This window comes from Lissotriton helveticus, chromosome 4_1 (assembly GCF_964261635.1).
Source record: "Lissotriton helveticus chromosome 4_1, aLisHel1.1, whole genome shotgun sequence".
NCBI lineage: Eukaryota > Metazoa > Chordata > Amphibia > Caudata > Salamandridae > Lissotriton > Lissotriton helveticus.
The window spans coordinates 703677288-703704694 of record NC_136063.1 but is presented as its reverse complement, the minus strand read 5'-3'; the positions used below and the strand labels follow the sequence as shown (position 1 = coordinate 703704694).

Genomic DNA, 27407 nt, shown 5'->3' with positions numbered 1-27407 from the left:
CTTAACAGAGGGCCCCATTAGGGGAAGAGTCAAACGGGCAGGGAGAAGAGCCCTGTCCCCCCCAGGCAAAGGGGAACCTCTCCATCTAGAAGACCACCGACCCCAAAGGGGATATGAGAAAACAAGAAAAGAGGTAGCCCACCCTCACTCAGCAGGAGGAACAAGGGCAAGGCGAAAGGAAGCCAGAGCACCCCACGCCTAGTCAAGGAATCAAGGGTTTCCACCAGAAGCCCCAAAGGCCCCAGGCAATGCAGAGGAGCACAAAGGAAGAGTAGCAACCCAGAGACTCCAAGGAGAAGAGGTAGAACGAAGGCAAGCCCCCCACCGCGAAACACACCCAGTGAAAAGGGCAGCCAAGTCTATTACAACAGGAAGGCAATAGACAAGACAGGACGGCACCTCAGCAATAAGGCAGGAGGAAGGAGAAAGGATAGCCCAAACCCGCCAAGGGAGAACTGCCCAACACCCCGCAGGGACAGACAGTGCCCAAAGAGGCCCAAGGAACCCAAGGACCACCTCAACCCCTAGGGAGGAGAAGTAGAACTGAAGGCAGGGCCCATTGGAAGAAATCCGAACACACCCCAGCCTCAGCAGCGGACAAGACTAGGACTGCTGCCCCGCTAAGGTGCAAAGAGAGGCACAATGGTGCAGAAGAACAGCAGGTTGGCACCGGTATGCACAGCCAGCAACCGACAACACTACGGAACGGTGCACCCAGGACAAGCCAGATGCCAGCCGAAGACAGAAGCCAAGAAGGGCCCAGACACGCCCCAAGGAAGAGGCCCGCACACACGGCCCACGAAGGAAGTGGAACTAGGCATAGTTATGACGCAAGGCCGCAGACAGTAGGCCAGACCAGGCTAACAACACCGCGACCCCGGAGGACAACCCAGGGCGCAACTTGAGACATTCCAAAAGCATCAGCAAGAGGATAGCACCTGCAACATACCTTGACGCCACGGAGAGCAGAGGCCCATAAGGCGACCACACCTCCCCAGCACATGACAGAGCTATATGATAGCTACCAGTACCCCACATTGAGCATGTCACGTCCCAAGACATGGGAACCCTCTTAGGAAAACCTTTCCGTAGCAGAGGACAAACAGAAAAGGCTTGCGGAGGACCCGCAGACGGCTTGCCAATCAGCCAACAAGAATACACAGAAAGCATAATTTCAGGGCCAACACAGCTTACCAAAAGCCAAAAAACCACAATGCAAAAAGGGGCTGACCAGCAGCCAACAGCACCACAGTCCTAACATAAGGACTCAAATGCACATTAATCACACAGAACACACAACTGGGACGACCCGCCCAGAACACAACGGAAGAACACCTCCCAAAATCCAGACCAACTGACAGGTCACTGATGGGGAGAAGGAGGAGAGGAAGGAGGAGGAGGGTGAAGCCCCGCCAGGAACCTCTGAATGGTCGAGTCCGCAGGGGCGTGGAACAAAAGAGCGCCATCAAAGGGAAGGTCTACCAGCCGTTCCCGAACGTTCTCCGGGAACACACTATCCCGAAGCCAGGCATGTCAATGAATGGCGACCGAAGAAGCCATGGTAGGACCAAGCACCTCTGAAATGTCCAGAGCAGAGAATAAATGTCGCCAGCTCCCGGCCATCCAACACATGATGCAGCATATCAACACAGGCACCCTCCTGAGAAACGGCAGACATAAGGGACTCTGCCGAATCCCACAAGCAAGAAGTGGCCCTAGCAAAAACACAAAGAGTGTTAAGGGCCCGCTGGTGGAGGCGAAGATATTGCGCCCCCATGTGACGGGAGAGACAACAGCGACGACAGAAAGGAAAAGGAAGGCTCCAAAAGGGGGCCCCTGGTAGAGGGGTGGAGGGAAAGACACACAGGATCACTTGGAGCAGGATGGTGGCAGTGCAGAAGGTGTTGGGGCACCGGGTCCCCCTTGGCGGGACGGCCCCAAGCCCCCAAAAGAAAAGAATGAAGCAAAGCCTCGAAGGAAAGCAGCAGCTCCCTACCACCGGAGCAGGCAGGTCAACGTCGACTGGCGCTGAGGGAGACGACGGAACGACCTCCGTCACAACGAGCGTTGCAGGAGACCGAGGCTGGGTCGGAGCCGGGGCGGCTAAGGAACGGCGTTGACTCGACCTCCGACGAGGCAGCCGACTGCGTGGATGGAAAAGAGGGGCCCGGGGACACACCCCGCCCCCCTGCCAGACCCTGTGGCGTCGCCAGGGCCAGCAGCCGCCTGCACCTGAGCGGAGTCACCTCGGCCTCGGACAAGGCCGCCGCCTGCCCAGAGGACCAAGGGGGACTCGGGAACACGCCCCGAGGCTCGGCATCCTCCCACGACACCACAGTGACCCCCGCAGAGGTTTGTGGCGGGGCAGCGGCAAGGGATCCGCAGACGTCCGAAGAGGAGATGGGGAAGCTAACGAGACCTGCAAGGCCGCCGCATAGGCTCCATCTGGGCTCTAGTCGCCCCCAGATCGGGGAACGGCGGATAGGGAGACAACACGTAGGGCTGCACCACCCGCCGAGAGCCCACGCCCCTAACAGGCCAGGGACCAGCCCTAGGGGACAAACTGCGACACTTACCAACAGGTGAGCGACGCTCTTGCCGCGTGGGAGAAGGACGATGTAGAAACCAGAGGCGGCGGTTCTTGAAACCATCCGCGGGATGGACGCGGTGACGCAGCCGACCTGGACAGGCGTGCCGAAAGGAGCTTCAACCGGAGCTACCGCCGGGACTTCGGTTTCATTTGCTGACACGCCTCACAGTATGTAGAATTGTGGTGCTTCCCCAAACACCACATGCAGATGGGGTAAGGATCCCTCGCCGACATCTGGCACGCACAAGACGAGCACGTCTTAAAGCCCGAAGGCATTGGCACCCTGTTCCCAGAAATACGCAGAAGCGAAAAAGGGAAGGCCTAAACAGCCCAGGAACACGATCCAGATCTGCGTTGTACGCGGAAAAGGAAAAAACTGACGCAGGCGCGCCGGGGTGGGACTTATGTGACCTTGCTGACGCCACGTACGCGGACAACATCCGGGCGGAGTCGTGTGATGCCGTCCCCCCGGCGCGCAGGGATGGTGGGGGATAATTCTACATTAAGGAATCTGCGGCTAGTAGTCTATCAGATAAACAGAACGAGCATCCACTAGGAAGGAAGCGAAAGAGGGCACTCACAGAAGGCAAAACCACCCGAAGGCAGGCGAGACCAAACTGAAGGTCTTCGCAGAACGGGGAGGAAGGGCGGGTCGTGTAACTTGTACATCTGATAGAGACTACTAGCTGCAGATTCCTTAACGTAAAATAGATACCGTAGCTATACCCAGAAGGGAAAAGGACCTGCGAGAGAGCCTCCCAGTAGGAAGAAACACAGAGCCCCAGCAGGGGATGTGTACTGGGGACAAGAAGGGGGGCCCAGCCCCCACCAAGCAGAAGGATGCAAGGACGAGGCCAAGGGAGGCAAGGATACCCCAAGCCCATCCAAGGTACCAGGGACATCCGCCAGAAAGCCTCGGTGGGACAGACAACAGCAGAGGAGTACAGAGGAAGAAAATAATCACCCTAAACTCCAAGGAGAAGAGGTAGAAATGGAGGCAAACAAACAGTGAAGGGGACAGCCGAACCAGCCTCAGACTCGAGTCAACGGACAAGGCAGGAACGGCTCCACAGTCAAGAAAGGCAGGCGTGAGAAGAAGTAGTCTCACCAGGCTCCAGCAGAACAAGAGGCAGGAGCACAAGGGCACACCCCAAAGTCCCCGGCGGTGGACCAGAAGAGCAGGCGTGCGCAGCCAGCAGCTGGTAAGTACCATGAAGCCGAGCACCCAGACCAAGCCGAGCGCAAGACGAAGGAAGGGCCAAGGAAATCCAGAACAACCCCTAAAGGGAGACCGTTCCAGACAAAACCCGACCCACGAAAGAAGTTGGACCAGCCAGAAGAGAAGAGGAGAAATACGTAGGACGGACTAACCTGTCAACCAGAAAATCGGATCCCCCCTGGAACATCAGGCAGAGGACAAGGCCGAAACGCCGGACGAAAATGGGCAGCAACACCACAGCACTGTGGCGCAGATGGCATGCCAAAGCTGGTCCAGCAATGCAGCGGATACTGAAAATGACAGAACCTGGAGCAGCACAACCTACGCACGACAAAGATCATAGTGTAGGAGAGTAGGGTCTGCTTTCTATGGTCACCCCTAATTTTTGCTGTGATTCTCTGGTTTTTCGACTTTAATGTGGCTGTGGGCCTGCTAATCAGACCCACAGCCCAGCTGTTCTATCTCTAAATTGATACCATGTACTTTAGGTACATACCTGATTGGGTATTGGGTCACCTTTGTGAGCCCCTGTATAGTGTACCATAGGTACCCAGGGCATAGGTGCATCCAAGGCCTACCAGGGGCTGCAGCATGTATTATGCCACCCCTGGCTGGCCATCCAAACTGACACGACAGGCTGATCACTCAGCTTGGGTAAGGAGTGTGTCATCCCTTACTTAGATATAGTATATCTATATCTACCTTATATATAGACACATAGTAACCTATAAGTCACTCCTATGGTAGGCCTTAACAATCCTGGAGGCAGCGTGCTTGGTTTTATGTGAGAGGGTGCCCTAGCATGAGCTGAGCCCCTCTGCAGCTTTCGGAACCATGTCCTTATAGCCGTTCTATGATATAGCCATACCATATACTCTTAAGTGCATTATAATCCTAGCGGTTAATGCTAACTTTGGTTTGGCTTTATTAAAACATGTCGTGTAAGGTGTCAAACACTTTGGAATACTACCCCCCGCCCCCCCCCCCCCCGGCCAATTCTGGCGGTGGGGGGTAGCATTCCACCCTTCTAGAGGGAGAAGACATGTTGGTTACAACTTTACCCGGTTAAAGTTAAATAGAGCCTCAGCATCACAAAATGGATGCTGCTGCCACAGACACGAGTCTGACCTCCTGCTGCTGGACGAAACTCCAGCAGGGGAGGCCTGGACAATAGGTTTCCTGCCTTGGGAGGTGCTAGCACCTCCCCAGTCAGGCTTTTAGTGTATTGTAACAGGGATGAAACCCGACACGAAAAGACACCTATGCACCCGGCTTCCCTGGGTGAGGTAACTCGAGTACTCCGGTGCTCCCGTGTGTATTGACTATCCAAGTGTCCTAGTTTAAAGGGGTTTCACCGTAGTCCACCCGGAAGTGTCCTTAATCATTAACTTTGTGACTTCTTCGTTCCCCATTGTAAGTCAATGGTAACTCGCAACTGTGTTCCCACACTGCACGCGTCTCCCGTGGGTCTCCTACTTCCAAACCTTTGGTCCTATAGTGTAGCTCCAGCGATTCCTTAGGCCCTAGGCCTATTCACTATTCCTGAAGTGGTCCTTATACCACTTACTTAGTATATGGTTCGTGAGGTCCCTAGGGCAGAATTGTATTTGTGCAACTTATGCTTAATGAGTAACTTGTAACGTATCTCGAACTCTGACCTCATAAAGAGTGCAGAGGGGTTGTGTTAGTAATAAATACATCTATATTTGATATATACCTTGTGTGGAAAATTAGTACGTTTTGGTGAACATTATCTGCGCCATCTTGCCTCTTCCCCTGATGCCACACTTTTGTCGTGCGCGCCCGCCATTTTAAGATGCCCCGATCAGAACAAACCCTTTTGCATGCCGCTGGCCCCTGACATAGCCCTTTGCCTTCACTAAGCCTGCACGCTGACCACCCCCTGCTTGCACCTGCCTTGAGTCATAAACCCCTCTTCGGCGCTGCTCTGCCCCAGGCCCTCATCCTGTTCCCAGCGCGACACCTCCCTGCTTTCCTTTCATGATCTCCGGCCCTTAGATGCAAACCCCCTTTTTCCCCGTGTGCCCGTTTTGTCCTCCCCGTTCCCAAGCCGACACCCAGCTCTGCCGATACCATCCTTGCCCCTCCCCGTACAATAGAAAGCTTCCCCCATCAAAGAATCCCCGGGTTGATCAAAGCCCCCCACCCCATGAGATCCGATCAAACTCCCCACATTCCGTGAATCGGCGGATTATCCAGCTGCGCGATGCTCATCACCTGTTGTGACTAGGGTGGGGACTTCAACTGTAAATGTGTGTGGGAACGGGCCCAAAAGGGGAGTTCCGAGAATGTCTTTTCCGTACATCAAAGCTTTAACATGTATGTGTAATCTACAATAAAGTCATAAATGTGGGTATAAGAGGCCAGGCCTCAGAAAATACAGTTAGAGCACCTCAGAACGATACCTTCTGTCCGTTTCGTTGTGTTCTCCTCCGGAGAGAATAAAAAAACCTTGTTTCCTGCTTTCCAGTCTCCAGCGCCTGCCTCTTCATTGATTTAAATAACTAGGGGGTCACAGAGGCAATACCGCCGGGCAAATATCGATTGTCCCCGACCCGATTGAACTTTTTACAATTGGCGTCCCAAGCGTGGGGCCCATCAGCGACTCGTGGATCCAGTGGGAGAGGTCCCGACGACAGAGTGAACGACTGCAACGATCGGGAGAGCTCTTGCCCAATAGACCCTCGTCTGGCAGCCGATCATCCGAACTTCACTAGTTCCGAACAGACCTCTCTCGAGTGATCTACGGTCCTGACTGGGAACCATCAGGAGTGCCGTGAGAAATACGAGAAAAAGAGGACGATCGGGCGCTGGATTCGGAAGACAAGAAACTGTCCACATGGTCCGGGTAAGGTCGTGTTGCCACGACAAGTTGCGAAAAAAATTTGTTTTGATTGCTTGATTGTTCAAAATACTAGTATTGCTCTGTTTATTTTTATTTGGAGATTCACTGTCTGCAAACGGAGAAACAACAGGCTCTCTCTCCCTTTGCAAGCAGTGGAGGATAGGTAGGGTAGCAGCCGTGCTTGTTCTTTTTCTCCCCCACTCAATAATTGCTTGAAACTGAACTGTTGTTCACAAAACTATTGTTTCCTGGAGATTCCCTGTCTGCAAGCAGGGAAGAGACCACCCTTTTTGCAGATAGTGAAAAGGGTAGGTAACGCAGATCTTTGCGGACCTACTCATTCTCCCCATTGTTATTTATTGGTCGTTTGGTTTTATATTTTTTTTTGATCCATGAGGTATTCACTACCTGCAAACAACGTAGAATAGAAATATTCTGTCTAGTCTTTGCACCTAGTGATAAGATAGGCAGTGCTGACTTTTTAGTCCCTCGTTACGAGCCGTCATGTCTGTCTTCTCCCCACTGATAAATAGCCTGTTTAGCCCGGACCGGGTGTTAGAGGTGGACCATATAGCTCCACTAGAAGGCACCCCTAATAAGGACATGTTCATAAACTATGGGTTAGTCACCATAGCTTATAATAAATTATGGCACAGGTATACCGAAGATAGCCAAGACAAACAGTGGCCACTGGCAGGATCCTTTGACCTTGATAAAATAGAAACGTTAGAAATAGCCCTTCGAAATAATAAGACGACGCCAATTATGCTCGATAGTCTCGGTATGTGGCGCAGAGAGGCTACGAAACGACAGAGAAAAGACGAGGATAAACCAAGTAGGGAAATATACCGACAGGACAACCCCAGGACACCGCTACCCACAACTTATCCCCCGACACTATGCAAAGGACGACCAGACTTAGGGTCAGACCAATGCGCTTTTTGTAGGTATGTCGGACACTGGAAAGCCCAATGCCCGACTCTACTGAGCGTGAGTAAAGGCAAAGGGCCGACAAGAACGACAGACCGACAGTACGAGAAAAGGCGCGAGACAGAGAAGAACCCGACTTACATAGACAGACCAGACAGAACCACCACGTTTGATTATGCCCGATGGCACAGATTTCGCCAGGAAAATCTCAGCGGCATGCTCAAGTTCTCCTAGGTCGGGCAATGTCAAGACGGGAACCCAGCCTCGTTTAAAATTCACAGACGGAAAGAGATAATTATGACCAATAACTGTTTTTATATTTGTCTTGGGTCTTTGTATGTCGTACTTGTACTGTCCCCCGTCTGAGTTTGTGTGTATGTAATGTACAAATCTGCGTCATCCCTCTACACGTGTTTCCGTGTTACTCGACCTCTGTTAGCAGAAACTTAGCATAAAAGCAACCTGGGAAGAAAGAAAATGGTAAAACAAAATCCGTAGACCATTAATAAACTTGAACTTTTAATTTAACACAACAAACAAGGAATAATAACGATAAACTGTAGAAAATGAAAGTCAAACAGAACATTCGCCCCCCCCCCATTCTGGAACCTTCCAAAGTAGGGCAGGGTTACGGCTACGCCCAACCAACGGCAACCCATATAAGGCGAGCCCCGCCGCCAACTCTTGGTCAGGAAATCTTAACGTATGGGGGAGCCGGAGGAGAGGCAGGAGCCCGCAGCCTGGGCATTTGCAGGTAGTCCCGCCACATGTCTCCTTGGCCGGCCGCAACGGGCCTGGAAAGACTAAGGTAGTCCCGCCACATGTCCAGAGGAGAACGAGGCACCTCTTCCTTTTCTCTTCCGTCACAGCCGCAGCAGTCCTGGACGGCGGGATGTCCTGCACGTACCTCCACAACAATTTGTCCAAGTTGGGCTGGGAGGGAGAGGCGACGCGGACGAGCCTCTCCCACCTCCACCGGTAGGAGGTTTCCCAGCCCCCAGCCCGACGCCGAACATCCCCAGTCAGGCGATGGTGCCCATACTTCCACAGCACCGAACACACCATGGTGGCACCCCAGTACTTGCGCAGCACCGAACGTACAATGGTGGCACCCCAGTATTTGCGCAGCACCGAACGTACAATGGTGGCACTTGGGGAACACCGGATGTGGAGAGGCCTTCATGCGGGGCGATGAAAAGGAGCGGCATGGAGTGCACCGGGAGAAGGAGACGATGTGAACGAGTCTCCCTCGCCCCCCCAGGTGGGGGCATCACAGCTGCACCCCAGCTGAACGTCCCGCTCTCACAAAACAGGGACCTCTTCCTTTCACTCCGAAGGGTCTCTTCCATTCTTGCAAACTCGACGAGAGTGGCCCCTGTAGGGCCTCAAAATGGCGTCTGGATCCGCTGGAAGGCGGGCCCCGGCCACTAGAGTAACTTTGGCCAGCCATACAACTCGAACATTTGTCCCATGGAGCACGAGCCCCCATCTCCGACAGCATCTCCGCAGCCTTGAAGATCATACAAAGGTCCCCGGCGGAACCTTCGGCCTTTGCAGGTTTCCGGTAAGGGACGGCTGCCTTGATCGCCAACGAAACAAACATGACATTGCCACACCTTCTGTTAGCGTGAATTCTAGAACTGCCGAAAAGGACTCTGGTCCAAACTGCCAGTAATGGAAACATTTCCCCCTGATGCTGCTTCCGGACTGTGCCGGCCCCGCCCAAAATGGCGCTGGTATCAATCGGAACTTACGAACACCTCGTGGTGTTCCTTCGCACTAATATAAACTTGATGTTCTGAGATTTTATATGATCCTTTGTACACTTGGCTAGAAAAGACGAAGAGAACTCACTCGACGAATAGTGTGAAAAGATCCCCGTTACAAATGTTGATTACGAATGTACAATGTATTATATTTTTATAACTGATGTAAACCCCATTTACGACGCACACGTACGGTATGCATATAGGAAATCTGATTACAACTGTTATGATTATGCTTCTAAATTATGAAAATATATGCCCCCGAACCCCCAGCCAATTAATAGACGTTTTAGTCTCTTACAAATGAATGAGTAAAACTTTCCGATGTTTTTATTGTTGCAAACGACACCCCCCACTGTACGCACTTTAGCCATTGCCACGACCGACCAAATACGACCGCACCCTCATAATCCATATGCTGAAATGATTTTGCAAAATAAAGTCTTTGAAACTATGGACGGGTATTGCATGCTTTATTTTAAAACAATATGGGATGGGTGGGAAAGTTCTTTTCTGTGCACCCTACTCTGCTCTCTCTTTAAGGTTAAAAGAAGATGGTTGCCCAGCCCTGGAGGACGGATCGGATCGACAACACGACACTCCGCCTTCAAAGTACGCGACTGACTCATGAACTCTCGCGTAGAGGAAGACCTTGACTTCCAAGGATGGGTAAAACGAATGGTGTAAATGAGGGAATGTAAAAGGAGGGTGAAATGAAATAATGTAGATATTATAAAGTACAACGTTCCAAAGTAGCAGGGACCCAAGAACCGAAGAACTTTAGAACGCCACGGCGTTGAAAGAGGTTTAAGGATCCCGATAGTGAGATATATCCTTTGACTAGATACCTCGCACTAGGCACCTCTGGTTTCCTTTTTATGTTTCCCCGCACACGCCCTACATGAACACTACCCCCCCCTCGACTCCGGAAACCATATCCCCGGGGACCCTGCCCCAAGGAGGAAAGACGAGTAAGAGGTAAGTAAAGGACTTATGAATCCATGTATTTGAATGCGCGCGAATGCTGTCTCCCCCACCCCCCCCTTTTTTCCTCCCTCTGCAGGTTACATCAGAGATTACAGCCAAGGTGTGGCGAAGATCTGAGACCTTGCCATGTCTAAATACACGAAACGGACTAGCGCCGCAGGGTGGTGTCTAAGCACGCCTGCAAACTACTCACGTATCGAACAGACCCGGAAAATTAGCACAACTTGATAGAAAGTGATCACCCTTAAACCAGACCGGACGAATGAACCCATGTCACGTATGATGCGAAACTGTGAGGGAATGTGTGTATGTGTGACTGAGGCGTTGACCCAACTGGTCAAAGGACCGAGAATGCGAGAAAGTGCGACAAAATGGTACCTCCTTTCTTCTTTCCTTTTTTCTCAAAGCATGTCCCCTCTACCCTGTCTAATGCTCAAACTGCGTGATTACAAGATCCTAACGCAGACCCGTGAATGCCCTTTACTGTGTAATGCACTAAATAGCCTTTCTTGAATACACTGCCACCCTCTCTGTTGCACGTGTACTATTTAGCCTGCCGTTGCACTCTCTCTCTCTCTCTCTCTCTCTCTCTCTCTCTCTCTCTCTCTCTCTCTCTCTCTCTCTCACTCTCTCTCTCTCTCTCTCTCTATTTTTTCACTACCACTCTTCCGAGTGGTTAGCCCCGAAATTGGCAGATTGCCACCCCTAGCACACCACCTAATTGGCTTCAAATACCGTCAGTATTTGCACAAACGCTTGTCTTTAATACAATCACCCTGAAGCCGCGTCATTACCTCTCCTTTTCCGCTAGAAGTCAATGAACCCAGGTTGGGCCGTAAGGGAAAGGACAGGTAAGACGACAGAGGTTCCCTAATCTGACCCGAAATAAGGGAACTACATGTCAAACGGCTCCTATAGTATAAAACAAGGACCTCAGAATACGCGACCCTCCCCTCCCCGAATTGTCGCAATACCCAAACCGGAAAAGTGACCACCCCCGTTACCTCCCCTGTCTATGTCCCTGGTTGTTTCCCATAAAACCCCTGTCCTTCCTAGTTAAGTAACCGGGCTGTAAAAGGTTACGTAGGACCCAGAATGATGTTTTACAAGGTTAACAGACTAGACCAAGGTAAAGAAATCATCAAAATGAACCCCGCAGTAGTTGAAAAGCAGGATGCACCGATAGAAAGGAAATGTTTAGCCATGTTCGTCTCTCAGCAAAATACCTGTGTAGTACCACGTTGACGACTCACTGTACCCTTTTGTAAATATGAAACTCTAGAGAACGGCATATCTTTGCCAGATTTGTCTCCCGAAGGTGGGTTACCATCAGATGAACTGTCATGCCTGTAATAAATAATTATGAAGGAAAGTCATAGTAAATCCAACAGGTCCGCCACCGGTCATTCATATGCCAGTTGTGAACATTAAATATAACGGACATTTTCATTCTTTGCCTGGAGCTGGGAGAGAAATAGACTTTTTGATTATCTTCATCTGCAAATTTTCTAAAGACTGTCTTTTCAAACTTGTTTAAGGGTACTGCTGTTGGAGGAGAGAAGGACCGGATGTGGGAGCACGAGGCCCGACTGCAGACTAAGGAACACCTGCGACATTAGCCAAGGCGAGACCACGACTGAAAAGAGCTGCAGGACGAGGCACTGTTTTCGACAGCATGAAAAGAAAGGGTCGACCTGATGCCCCTGCTCGACGTCCAGTGCCTGTCGACAAGTCCCCGCTCTCTGAATTCCGTCACACGCCCGCCTATTTGAAGTCTCTCGTTCCCCTAGTTTGTTCCCAATTTGGCCTTGCTCCATCCCCCTTTTTCCTCTGACCTACCCTATGGACTGTTTTGAACGCTCTTCTTCCATCGGAACTTTCTGACAATCACCTCAAAGGACACAGGGCGAAAAGGACCTTTCCGACCAGAAACGCGAGGAAAGGGTCGTGCCCTGCAACGCAGAACTTAGAACAGAGCTGGACTTGTAGCTCCACCGCCGGTGCTCAACAGCGCCAACGAAAGACCACAAAGAACAATGAGAACTCATAAAACTTCGAACATTTGACATCCTCAATCACCGTTTTTTTGCCTCATTTCTCTCCCAGCCGCCATTGTATTGATCCCGCTCCAATCCGAATCTGAAATATGTATTAACCTGCCAGTTCACGTTATGATATGTACTTGCTGCTCGCCGTTTTTGTATTTCATTCCTATGACTTTCCTGCTGAACAAATTTATCAAAGTTTATCAAATAGGTGCACCTCCTAAAAACTAGAAACCTCAAAATGTATTGTTTACAACTCTTTTTCATCTAGGGTTCCTACCGTTTTCTTTCTCATGCTCACCACAGTAGAACCGAATAGAAAATGAACCAGCAAGATGTCTTGAATATGTTAAAGGGAGGACTGCGGAAAATTAGTACGTTTTGGTGAACATTATCTGCGCCATCTTGCCTCTTCCCCTGATGCCACACTTTTGTCGTGCGCGCCCGCCATTTTAAGATGCCCCGATCAGAACAAACCCTTTTGCATGCCGCTGGCCCCTGACATAGCCCTTTGCCTTCACTAAGCCTGCACGCTGACCACCCCCTGCTTGCACCTGCCTTGAGTCATAAACCCCTCTTCGGCGCTGCTCTGCCCCAGGCCCTCATCCTGTTCCCAGCGCGACACCTCCCTGCTTTCCTTTCATGATCTCCGGCCCTTAGATGCAAACCCCCTTTTTCCCCGTGTGCCCGTTTTGTCCTCCCCGTTCCCAAGCCGACACCCAGCTCTGCCGATACCATCCTTGCCCCTCCCCGTACAATAGAAAGCTTCCCCCATCAAAGAATCCCCGGGTTGATCAAAGCCCCCCACCCCATGAGATCCGATCAAACTCCCCACATTCCGTGAATCGGCGGATTATCCAGCTGCGCGATGCTCATCACCTGTTGTGACTAGGGTGGGGACTTCAACTGTAAATGTGTGTGGGAACGGGCCCAAAAGGGGAGTTCCGAGAATGTCTTTTCCGTACATCAAAGCTTTAACATGTATGTGTAATCTACAATAAAGTCATAAATGTGGGTATAAGAGGCCAGGCCTCAGAAAATACAGTTAGAGCACCTCAGAACGATACCTTCTGTCCGTTTCGTTGTGTTCTCCTCCGGAGAGAATAAAAAAACCTTGTTTCCTGCTTTCCAGTCTCCAGCGCCTGCCTCTTCATTGATTTAAATAACTAGGGGGTCACAGAGGCAATACCGCCGGGCAAATATCGATTGTCCCCGACCCGATTGAACTTTTTACACTTGTGTGGTGTCCTTTCATTTGATATTCAAGGGATTATATATGGTAAAACAGCTGGCTTCACATGCTCTCTGAAGTTTTAGCCTAAGACTGCCGGTCCATGCTACCACTAGGATAGCTTGTCTATAAGGTTGACTTTACAACCACCATCAATAAGGGTCGTTTAGACTGGTGCAAGGTGCCCACTAGAATAGTGGACATCATATGCCAGGCTAATTTCTCACACAAAGAAACTGCACCAGCGGTATACAGCGATGCCAGGAAAGGCGAGGAACCCGCAAAATGGAATCCTCACCCTCCCAGCTTAAGACAGAGCTAAACAATACCTACAAGTACCCCACTTAGGGTATGACACGTCCCAAAGAAAACATGGGAACTACTCTTAGGGAAAAAATCCCGCAGCTGAGAACAAGAACATAAGACTTGCGGTAGGAACCACAGACGGCTTAGCAATCAGCCAAAAAATGCACACTTGCAAAAAGGGCTGAACCAGCAGCAAACAGAAAAGAGGGCCCAACCAAGGGACTTCGAAGGCACGTCAAACCACACAGAACATACAAACGGGCCACTCAAAACACCAGATTCCAGGAAGCAGGTGGGATAATGCCTCCCATCAAGCCCCGGAGTATCAACAAGTCAGCCTACGGAGGGGGAGGAGGACGGAGCCCCGCAAGGAGACGCTGAATGGCGGAGTCCGCATGAGTCTTAAACAAAAGGACCCCATCAAAGGGCAGATCCACCAGACGCTCCCTAATAGTCTCAGGAAAATCAGCATCCCACAGCGAAGCATCGCGACGGAGAGTCACAGAACTGGTCATAGCACGGATGAGAGCATCAGCAACATCTAAGGCCGCACGGAGGATAAAGGCAGCCAACTCTCGACCATCCAACATTTGGTGTTGTAGATCAGCGCGGGCACCCTAATGGGAGACATGAGAAAGAAAGGACTCCACCGAATCCCACAGGCCAACACACAAAGTGTTGAGCGCCCGCAAAGCAGCACTGGATGAAGCAAAGATGTTACGCCCCTGAATCCAACCAACGGGTCTCCTAAGACGGAGGAAACAACACCACAGTCAAGGACGGAAAAGCCGTCCGCAGAAGAGAGCCCTGAGTAGAAGGGTGGAAGCAAAGGCTGGGTTCCCCAGCGGTATACAGCGTCGGGACGCCCCTTTGCTGGGGCAGCTGTGCGCATTACAAGTATACGACATTTACAAGTATACGACATTGGGTCGTGTGGAGCAGGACGGTGGCGATGCAGGAGCGGCTGAGGCACCGGATTAACCATGGCAGGACCCCCCAAGCCCCCAGAAGAGAGTTGTGGAGCGACGCTTCGTAAGGATGGAACAGCTCCCGTCCACCAGAGCCCTGGTGGAGAACTTACAAGAGATTATCCGTAGCTAATGGGGTGACGAGGTCACTCATTCGCAAAATGCCAGCGGCCGTGGAAAGAGCTCGAACAAAGGCAACACTGGCCTCCGTAGGGCGTTGCCGGGGAGAAAGCAATTCCTCCGTGGGCGACGGCTGTAAACTGAGCCGCCTGTCCCCAAGTCCAGCTAGAGGGGGAAGCGGCAATCCCCTGAATGGTGGGGGACCCACGGACGAGTGGGAGATTTGAGGGAAGCCTGTGGAGGAACCGACCGCGAGCTGCGGAAAAGAGGGTCCGAGGATTGAGGCTTGCGGGACGGCGAGGCTCCCTCCCTGGAAGACGCCGGTGAAAAAGCAATCTTGCGGCGTCCTGTCCCTGGAAAAGAAGAGACCAGGAGATGACAAACCTCCGGAGAGGAAGGAACCTCTGCAGACGAATCAAGGACCAGACGCCGGCACGGCACCGTGGACTCCGCCACAGGCGCCAGCTCGACGTCGATCGGCGCCAGGGTGGACATTGGCGGTGCCGAGGTGACCTCCACCCCCGCGTGCTCCCATGGAGAATGGGGCGGGGTCGGGGCCGGTTCGGCTAAGGAACGGTGCTGATAAGGTACCGGCTCGACCTCACACGGGGCAGCCGCCCACGTAGAGGACCGAGAGGGACTCGGGACAGCACCCTAGGACCCGGCCTCCACCCGTGGCAGGGCAGGGGAGGAAAGGCTTCGGCGCAGAAGCCAAGCCGGCTCGGCCTCTGGCAAGGCAGCCGCCTGCTCAGAGGGCCCAGGGGAACCCAGGGACAAGACCTGAGTTCTGGCGACCTCCTGCGATGCCACAGGGAGCCCCGTAGGGATTTGCAGTGAGGCAGGGATGCCGTGTGTCGAAGAGGGGAGCTCCGAAGGACTGCACCTCGATGACACCACCCTCCTACGACCTAAAGCCGAACCCATCGGCGCCGGGGCCGAAGCCGCCGGCGACTTCACGGACGGCCCCGCGGGAGGCAAGGGATCCGCAGACGTCTCAGTAAGTGGGGGCGTGGGGGGGCAAAGAAGCCTGCAGAGCCACAGCGTAGGCTGTCATTTGGGCCCTAGTTGCCCCGTCGCCAGGAAAGGGCGGGTAGGTTGGCGACAGGCGAGGGCGCACGTCCCGAGGGGAACCCGCACCCTCCGGCCAACAAGGACAGGGCCTCGGAGACAAGCTGCAGGACCTACCAGTTGGCGAGCGACACCCTTGGGGACGTGGCGAAGGGCGATGTCATCGTCGGAATAGGCGGCCCCTGGCTTCCAAGGCAGGCGACGGACAATTGGACGACACCAACCTGGTCAAGTGGGCCAACAGCAATTTCATCAGGCGCTCCCGCCGTGACTTTGGTTTGAGGTGCTGACAGGCGTCGCAGTCCATCGAGTCATGGTGCTCGCCCAAACACCACATACAAATCGGGTGAGGGTCCATCGCCGACATCTGACGTGCACAAGAGGTACACGTCTTGAGCCCGAAGGCATTCGCACACTGTTCCTCAACCGAAAGCGTGAAAAAGAAGGCCTGAAAACAGTCCAGGACACGATCCAGATTCGTGTTGCACGCGGGAAAGAGAAAAAAATGTATGTTGGTGTAACGGGGTGGGGCTTATGTGACCTTGCTGACGTCACGCCAGCAGACGACGTCAGGGAGGAGTCACGTGGTACCACCCCCTGGCGCGCAGAGATGCTGTGGCAAAGGTAATTTTCCAGATTCAGTCTTACGCCTGGGGATAATTCTACGTTAAGGAATCTGTGGCTAGTAGTCTCTATCAGATAACAGTATCTAAGTTCCTTTGCCTGAAATTTCTCCAAACTTGACATTTATATTAAACCTCTGTCTAACTGAAAAGGGTCAAAAGGCAAGGCACACCTGTACAGTCATTTGGGGATAAAATGGACAACTTACTTACCTTTGGTAACACCTTATCTGGTAGAAACATAATCAAGCCACAGTTGCTTACCTTTGAATTTCCCAGGCATTAGGCTGGATTTGGAAGATTTTCCTCGACCAATACCCTTGCGCGTCAGTAGGTGGCATCGGTTGGCTCTGCGTGATGTAGTCATCTGCGCCGGAAGTGACGTCCGCGTCAACTATATAGGCACTATCTCGGCGTGCAGTTACTTTTCCTGACTTTCCACAACAAGAGCGCAGAGCCGTGAATTGCACTGACAGTTGTGTGTTTAGAAAAACTAGGGCCCTGAAAGGGATCAGACCTGACCCTAAAACCTGTCAACAGTGTGGGGAGGATCGGTGAGTCGGTAAGGAATCTGCGGCTAGACCATGTCTCTACCAGATAAGGCATTACCGAAGGCAAGTAACTTGTACCGTCTGAAGGAGACATCTAGCCGCAGAGTCCTTGCTTTTGAATTGATAACCAAGCAATACCACCCCCAGAGATGAGGCACTGTACACCAGGTTAGACCAGAAAGTCCAGCAGGGCAGAGCAGCCAAAAAAAACGTTCCTTCATATTATATTGTCCAGGCAGTAGTGTTTGGTAAACGTGTGCAGGGATGTCCACGTTGCTGAGTGGCTAATGTAGAGGACATGAACTCCACGTTGCGATACCGTGGTAGCGCCTTAGCTCTGGTGGAATGAGCTCTTAAACCTTTAAGAGGATGTTTTCTGGCCAGAGCATAGCAAATTTTGATGCAGAGTACCACCAATCGCGAGATAGTCCTCTTCTGCACTGCACAACCTTTCTTTGATCCAATGTACTCCACGAAGAATTGGTCAGCATCCCGGAACTCTTTAGTGCAGTTAAGGTAGAAAAACAACAATCTTTTTTTGGGTTCAGACGGTGGAATCGCTCCTCCTCTTTAGAGGGATGCGGAGGAGCATAGAGAGTGGGTAAAGTGACTGATTGCCTCACGTGGAATGGTGTTACCACTTTCCAAAAAAAGAGGCCCTAGAGCGAAGCATCAACTTATCAGGGAAGATGGTCAGGTAAGGAGGCTTGAATGACAGAGCCTGCAATTTGCTCACCTCCTGGCAGAAGTTATTGTCACTAAAAAGGTTGTTTTGATGGTAAGCAGCAGTTGTGCAGAGGTTTGAATGGAGCACACATGAGGAAGGTGAGAACCAAGTTGAGATCCCACTGAGGCATGATGAATGGAGCAGGTGGGAACATATGTACAAGCCCCTTAATAAATCTATTTACAGAGACAGGTGCCATATAAGGGCATGCCTGTAAGGGAAGCCTGGACATCCCCAGAAAATTCAGAAGTTCTCAGCCAAACATGACATCGAACAGCCACTGTCAATGACATCGCTCTGCCCAGCAAGTCGGTCGTATGAAGCCCACCATGAATGGTGAACCTTGCCGCATCTCTCCCATCTGATACTGCTTGGGAGAGAATGGCCCGGTCTCCTCTGGGACTTGTGGCAGTACTTGTGCAACTGTTTCTCACAAGGAGTGGGAGTAATGGCCCATTAGGCAAGCAACGTTCACCGAACGCAATGCAAGGCTGGTGGAAAAAACATTTGCTTGCCCCAACTATCCAGCCTCTTGGATTCCCAATCCAGGGGTACGGAAGGGAACGTGCCTTGGAGGTAGAGGCTTGGACCACCAAGCTCTCAGGTGTAAGTTGATTGGTGAGGAATTTTGGGTCGCACGCTGCAGGGCGATGGCGGCGGGCAAGTGTCAATCACAGGAGCCCCTGTGTTGGGATTGGATCAGGTTTGTATAAGGACATCAGTCAAGGCCTCATAGGAAGGAAGGAGGGGTTCCGAGGAGGAGACACCCGGCTGCAGGAAGTCTGTCAAGATGTTTGTCTTGACTTCCCCCGAAGGGAGCTGAAGGTGCAGGACCTCAGCCGTCCTCCGTAGCCACAGTAAGGGGAGAAAGCAGGTGGGAATCTGGAGAGGTATCCAGTCCACTGGCCTCACCCAATTATTCATACCAGTCTATTTCTTGCTCAGGCTGGTCTTATAAAGGGTCCAGAGACCCCTCTCTCCATTCCTAGCCCTCCAAATAAGGCTGAGGAACCGACCTAGAAAGCATGGGTGCCGTCAGTGTTGGGATCGGCATCGGAAGACACCGGTCAGTCTCTGGGGTTGTAGGGGATAAGATTTGGGCAGGCGTCGCCGGGAGTCTCAGAGCAGGGGCCAGCAAAGGTTGCAGTGGCACAACCGGTGCCAGTCTAGATTCACCACCGGATGCATTGGTGGTCATAGGCACCGGAGCCTTTACCAACGCGTTTGCTGTTGCCAAAGCAGTATTTTCTTTGGTCGGGTAGGCTTCCACCCATTTACTGAAAGCGCACACCACGACCAGGACATACTTCAAATTATTTACACGCTCCAGCTGATGGTGGTGCAAAGTTTCCACTCAGAACAGGCTCCCTGCCCCAAGGATTATGTCGTAAGCAAACCATGCAATATTGCACCAAATGAGAAGCGGTCTTTGGAATATTGGGATTGTACCATACAGGATCTAATAATGCACAAATACCCTTTGCCCCAAAATGAGCTGGTCCATGTGCCATTGTCACCACTGCATTCACTAATGCATTAGGCAACAACCAGCGCTGTTTTTCTGTCAAATAAATCCAACAATCATCTGCATCTAATTTCCCCACGTTCTCTTTCCAGTGAGCCAGCTCAATAGGGGTAGCTTCTTTCTGAATTTCTCAGACACTCTCCATGGTGTTATTAAACATCTCTGTTTCAGTCACCCACCTACCAGAGCTAGTCACAAACATTGAGGTCAATTTGGATTTCGCAGTTTCCTTAGCTACTTAAACAGCGAAGGCATTACCCTCTCCCACTGCATCAACCACTGCCTTGTGTGCACTGCATTAAACTACAGCCACCATCTCTGATAACGTCAATGCTGTCATCAATCGCAAAATCAAGGGGCCATGCTGTATTCGCTGACCATGGGAAGTGATAAAACCTCTTTCGGCCCAAATCCGGCCAAAACTATGAGCCACACCGAAGGCGTACTGGCTGTCGGTGTAAATATTTACTCTCAATCCTTAACTTAACTCACAGGCTCGAAGCAATGCCACTAACTCAGCTGCCTGTGCTGATTGATAGGTTACTCAAGAAGCCTCAACTACAGTGTGAAGAGTAGTTATCGCAAATGCAGCAGTTGTCGTGCCATCTGGTAATTTGAAACAAGAGCCATCGACATACAACTCCCCTTGAGGGTCAGATAGAGGATTGTCTGTCAGGTCTACCCGTCCCTTCGTCTCTTCCTCTGTCCGAAATATACAATCATGAACATCATTGTTCTTTTCGTTCGAAGGGAGGGGTAGTAACGTAGCAGGGTTCAGAGTGGCACATAGTTTAATTGTAATGTGGGGAGCAAACAAAGTCAATTCGTAACCTGTAAGACGCGCACTCGTAAGGTGCTGGGTCTTCGTTTTGTTCAATAATGTATCCACAGCGTGCGGTATCATCACTGTGAGATCAGTGTTCAGAACGAGCGCTTCTGACTGTCGAATAGCCACCGCAACCGTAGCCCTTAAATGGCTAGGGAGTGCCCATGCGACGTTACCCAACACCGCCGAGAAATAAGCACAAGGTCACTGCTTACCACCAAATCCTTGTGTTAACACAGAAAGCGAGCAACCGTCCTCCTCATGTACATAAAGCACAAAAGGTTTTTGGTAGTCAGGGGTACCTAGAACAAGTGCAGAACAAAGCACAGATCTCAAAGAGTCAAAAGCATCTTGGCAAGCATCAGTCCAGGGTGAAGGTTCATGCACATCTTTAGTGGTTAAATACAAGAGAGGTTTAGTGAGAAGGGAAAAATTGGGGATCCATTGGCGACAGTAAAAAGTTATCCCGAGAAATGCACGAACATCACGCTGAGTACGAGGTACAGGCATATTAAAAATGGTAGTCATATGCTCAGGATTTAGTCTCCTACCCTCTTTTGACAGTAGATGACCCAGGTAGGTCACCTCCAGTCGACAATATTGGAATTTAGAGAGACATACTTTATTGCCATTAGCCGCCAAATGAGACAATAGTTGCACAGTGGCTTCCTTACAACCTTCCTCATTGTCAGAGGCCACTAACAGATCATCAACATATTGCAAAAGCACATTACCAGGGGGCAGGACTAAATCATCCAACAATGTTTCCAAAGCTTGACTATAAATACTAGGACTCTCTGTGTACCCCTGGGGAGCGCGACAAAACCGTAAGCTGCGACCAGATAATGAGAAGCCGAAAATATTACAGCTATCAGGATTCTTTAAATCAATCACGGAGAAATATTTGGCAGTGGGAGGAACCATAGTGAGAATAGTAGTGATGTCAGAAACCACAGGGTATTGGGGCACCACTATTTTATTAATTTCACGCAAATCAATCACAAAACGATAAGTATCAACATAGTCATGATCACTTCCACCAGGGGCCTTTTTTTAAGATCGGTGAAATGGGGCTGTTGCATATATTAGCTATTTAAAGTCGGGGGCAACCCATATAACCCTTTGGCATCTGGGTAATAATACAATCAGAAAAAACAAATAATGCCACGGGATAGATATAAAGGCTAAACCGTAAGATAAAGAGAAAATTAATTTGAACTCTTCCTCTGGATATAAATAGCAAAAATCTGTCTCCTTCAATTTCACTCTCTGTAGCCAAAGGACAAAAAAACACACAAACAAAGTACAAACACACCTCTGTTCAAATTAAATTATTCTTTTTTGTCAATATATACTTTCAACAAACTGTCTTTTCAAAACACAATTTTCATACATAAAAATCTTCATTTGACATGTATATACATACTTATTTACATTTATACATATAACACATATAGACATATGAATGAAAAACAAGAATTTTTTCTACTCTCTTTGCCCTATCTTTTTTCTTTCTTTTTTTTTTCTAACCAGGTGCACATCAAAATGTATTACCACAGTGCATTTCCCTGTAATTGATCACCATTTCTCAGATCACCTCCAGGTTAGATTTCAACCTTTTTTCCTTTATAGGCGATCTATACTTTTTTCTTATATTATTTTAATTTGTATATGGTGTCTTAATATATCTGTCGACGCGTTTCAGCCATTTTGATTATATTAGAAGCTGTCTACTCTACCACACCCTTTTTGATCAAATCTTGAATGATGGAGAGCAAAGCTTTCTCGCCTGCCGGAGAAATTTTGTACTGAGGTATACGTCGAAGCAGAGCATTTTGCTTCAGAGTAATAGAAATGGGTGGAATCCTTATTAATCCTACCTCTGTGTCTCCAGTGGCCCACAGCAACTCTCGGATAGCAGCAAACTCAGGAGGGAGGGGTTCATTTTTGGTGAAACACTGCAAAGTATGCTTGCCAAGGGGATTGATAGTCAAAAAAACACCATCAGATGAACAATTAATTTTTGCATGCAGTTTCTTCAACAAAACCAAACCCAATATATTTTCACCACAATGGGAAGTCAAGAGAAACGGGGAGTCTACCGTAACTGGACCAATTGTAAACGGAATAAGTGTGGAAATGGGGCTCACCACCGGAATGCCTGAGAATCCCACCAAAACATTATTTTGCCCGGACAGAGCAGCCCCTGGGACCAGAGAACGAGAAATAGAACTATTCATCGCACCCGTATCAACTTAAAACTTTTCAGATGTCCCCATCAAATGCGCTTTTACATAAGGACCTTGCTGATCAACGGGTACTGACACCTGGCCCCCACTCTGTCCTTGGCTGTCCTATGTATAGGCATACCCTTCAGCTGCATCCATCACACAGTCCTCATTCTAGTACTCCTACCTCTCGGATTATCGAAATAATTCTTTTCTGATCCGACATGCGCCGCCTCCTCTCGTCGCATATCACTGCGATCCACACCACCTAGACCTCTTCCTCTCATAGCCCCATTCTGAGCCAGCAACAATGGACACTGAAATCTCCAATGCCCTTCCCCCTTACAGTAAGCGTACTGGTTTGGTCCCAAAACAACAGCCGGCCTCGTCCGGTTCCCGCACCCCTCGGGACGAACCCTCTACTGCCTCTCTCTCTGCCTCGTCCTGGAACAACTTGTTGCGACAACACCCACGTCTTAAGATCTTTTGTTTTCTTTTCCGTCTTATCCTTACTCTCGTTTTTTCTATGTTCGTAATATTGGGCCATACTCAATATTACGAGGAAGTAGACATGCTCCAGGTACTTTCAGCGGCTTGTAGCCGCGCAGAAACTTCCGGTAACAAATTGGTCACAAAACAATTAACAAATAATCGTATACCGCCTTCCACTGATAAATCCTGTCCACTAAAGTCAATGAATACACCTTCAAAACTAGTGAAGAAATCAGAAACGCTTTCGTCTTTCTACTGTTTACATGCTGTCAATTTATCCCAATCCACCTGACGAGGCGGAATTAAGGAATGCATGTAAGTAATAATACGGCCAGGTAATGCCAATAGTTCGGGTTTTGGTTTATCACCAGGCTTACGTTCCTTATCCCAATCTTTTATCTGTTCCCATGTTCCGCCCAACTCCTGAACGTGGTCCTGATCATGCACCTGACGCCATACATCAACAGGGACCAACAACGCAAAAAATAGCTCTATGTCAGCTAAGGTCACAATGGCTGAGGAAGCCTCTCTGTGAGTTCTTTATAATAAGCCGTGAGATTCTTACGGGGGTCAGGTAGTTGTGATTTTAGCAAGAGGACTTCACTCCTCTTCCATGGGGTGTAAACCCATTGTTCCTGCACTCGTGCCTCTACACGAGGTCTAGTCACTACATCCTGATCATTTTTCAATTCCGGTATTTCAGGGTGAAAGATAGGATGGACTTCTCGCATAGGGTGCTGAGAGTCCCATGAGGGACACTTTTGGTACATCCGCTCTCGATAACCTAATAAAACCTCAACATTTTTGTACACTTCCTCTGGTCTAAGTTTAGACTCATGAGCCCTGTCCCGATATCATACATCACTTGGGGGGCCATCCTTCCTGCAAAACACTGTTCCCATAAAATGATAAGACATGTGGCCATGTGTTTCAGGGCATGTTGCTGTATAACAGGCTCAAAGTCTCGGAGCGTGCTCCATTTGTTAGTTATAGTATAAATAGGATGTCGCATCCACAGGGATGACTGATTTTCAACCATTTGTTTCTCATTTAGTCCTACAGTCGAACGAGTAAACAACTTTCGTGTGTCGAAATCACCCGGAACACGGGCTGGAGTTGAAACAGCTAGGGATGGGGTCGTGCTCGCGGACTGGGAAGCCCACGCAAGGGTAGGGGGAGACAAAACAGCTGTGGACATAACAAAAGACGGCAATGTAACAGACCATAAAGTAGCCGTCTCCGACACAGAGGGAGATAAAACAGAGGAAGTTCCCTGAAAGACAGGGGAGGAGGAAACAACAGGGGCAGAGGCTGAAGGGACCTGTACTGGAGTTGGGGGAACAACGGGATATATACGTTGTGGAGTATAAGGGGGAGGTGGACGAGTATCCAATAAATCCTCCAGCTCATCCTCCGCTTCAGTCCTAGCTACATAGGTCTTATCCACTTGCAATCTAAATTGCCTGTCTGCACAATCAATTCCCTGTTCGGTTTGAGCTTTATCATAAGCAATGGCTTTCTGCGTAATCGTCTGACCTCCCTTCATTCTGCATACTTTCTCCTCTCGTATACGTCTACGCTTTGCTTCCTTCTGCCATAGGTTTAGGGAATCAAACATTGATTGTCAACTACGTTTAAAAAATAATCGATCCTGCAGAAAATGTATCTTTTTCTCATCAAAAGAACCGGTTAAGGGCCATTGCAACTCTACATTATCCTTAGTATATTTATGCCATAGTGTATTAAACAGAATAGGTGTAATAGCATGCTTTACATACATATCTTAACTCTGGCTGCGCTCAGGCGGGGGATGTTGACTTTCAGCCAAGCGCGTATCATTAGGGCGGCGACAACATCCAAAACAACTCAATTTGCTAAGACACGGCATAGTGATTGTTGTCACGTACTCCTCATTCAATCATATAAACGTACTTTCAAACATGGCCATGTTCAAACATTTCACAACATATTCAACCTCACTCTTATTCAAACATACACAGAGCAATAATATATATACATATAAAGATGTTCAAAACTAAATGTCTCTTTTTCGTCTTTCCAAACAAAGAACAGAGCCAGTCGACTCCTGTTCATGGAGAATCAATCAATCCAGATTCCAGACCAACAGATACCAAAATCAAGCAGTCCAAAGACTACCAAGAGACCGTCGGACAGGCATCACCACAGACTGTCCTACAGACCATCCTTCAGTCTTTCTGGTTCATCCTTGGGACTATTCTGACTAAGCCCGCTTCCTTAGCACCGCTTCAGATATGTCCCTAAGGCTACCCAGGTGCAACTACAGGCCTTTCCGAGACCAGTCCGGCCGGGTGTGCACCACCGGAGCCACACCAGGGCGTCCGTTCGGCGTCTCTATTGTTCACAAAACAAGTCTGTGGAGCATCTACCCGTGCAGCCACAATGCTGCTCCGTCAGACCCCCAAGATTCTCCGTAGTACATCAACCAGCAAATCCTACACAGTTAACTGCTTCAAAAGCACTGCTCAACAGCGCGTTCCAAAAGACCCCAAAAAGCAATCCACTCACCTGGTGCACGCAGGTACAATTGCGTCTTCTCCACTGCCAACTCCTGAAGACCAACACCGTCAGCTCCTGGGTTAGGCCCGTTGGACTCCGGCGAAGGGTCACTAGCAGCTGGGGCACTCTGATCCCGAGAGCGGAGTAAGTCTAAATATTTCAGTCCGTCCACCCGCTCGACCAGAGCTCCCCTTTCTTTGTCCTTTCTACCCGGTTACGGGGAGGACGACCCTATAACGGAATCCCACCAGAGTCGCCAACTGAAGTACCATAAAAATAACATAAAGGGCTATACCTACCAATAGCCCAAATCCCATTACCAAATAATCAGTCAGTTGGCAGTGAAGAAAGTTCAATCATTTATTAAGCAAAATACTCTATAGAGGAGCCTCTCCAACCCTCACCCATCAGGTGCGCAGAGAAGACTGTTGGCTCTTATTCAAATATGAGGTTATGTACTTTTCAGTTCAACACATATAATCACTGTAAAAGGAAAAACACTGGTTGGCCGTTGAACTCCAGGGAAGGACCATATATGGCACACATGATTAGTTCAAAGCTCAACTATTTATCACTGGGAAGGTCAGGAGGGGTGACTCCCTTTCATCCTGATGCCCGGGAGTGTAGGCACGTCGCCTCCAGGAATGCGCTTATCGCACCGAAAAGCCAGATGCGACCTTGAGTCTCAGGACAGTCGAGTAAACAGCTTACGTTCAGCTGCTCCCAGTAACTCAGATGGACTGGGGCTTGCCAACTACTGGAGATTAACACGTGATCATAGCCTATGTTCGAGCACATGTTCGAAAATGGCGTTTGTATGGTTCTCGACCTCCTCTGTTAGCAGTGGATACGCAAGGAGAGAATAAATACTGTCCTCCCTGCAAAAGTGATATATATATATATATGTCAAGCAAAGAGGGTACATATAGATGCATCATGCTAACATAATATGGTTCGATACTCCTTATGTATGGGAAATCTATTTTTTATCCCTCACCAGTGAAGCCACTTCTGATCCTCTGGGGCCTGAAGGGGCGCCGAAAGGGTCAGATCGCCATAATAGGAGGCATGTGGTGTCATAAAATTCTTTACGCTGGGCAGGAGGCATTCCGGCTCCTGGAAAGGCAGAGCTGTGCAGAGCCGTCCCAGGCGCAGGTTCCAGAGAATGAGGCCTTGAGCGTCGAGACTCCTCCGTCAGGTCGGCCGACAGACAGGGTGGGTGGGTGGCAGTTGAAGCACGCTTCGACTTTTTGTTTTTCTTATGCCTCTTACCTGATCAGCCTGACAACTTTGAGAGACAAGACCTTCTTCTCGATTGGGACCACGAACGAGACCTCCAGTGCAAACGGCGTGATGCAGAGTGCCCGGGTTCAAGCAGCTTTAGGGACATACCCCCCACACCTTTCAGAGCCTTGGGCCAGCAGTTGAAGCAGGACTTCGAGTCATGGTTGCACTCCATGCACCAGAGGCAAATTAAGTGTGGATCCATCACCAACATGGCGCGATGGCAGACACTGCATGGTTTGAATCCAGACCATGTTTGGAAAAACCTACACACCATAAATCATCAACAAAAAGCAGAAAAAAACCTCTCAAAAAGGGACTGAGGGTAGCTATCTTCAAGGATCTGCGCTGGCTGGCACGGAAAGAAAAGAAAGGAAGTCAGCCCGCCGAGTTGCGTCTAAATAGGTGACGCAGACGTCACTTCGGTGCTGGCTGATGACATCACCGATACCGGCGGAAGCCAACTACTGGTGAGCAAGGGTGTTGCTCGAGGAAAAGTCTTCCAGATCCAGTCTGG

General features: G+C 50.0%; 1 protein-coding gene across 1 annotated transcript in view; it reads right to left on the bottom strand.

Moving 5' to 3' along the window:
- PRKDC (protein kinase, DNA-activated, catalytic subunit) overlaps positions 1-27407 on the bottom strand; it is a 3158350-nt gene that overhangs the window by 1013318 nt on the left and 2117625 nt on the right. The gene's annotated exons all lie outside the window — the stretch shown is intronic.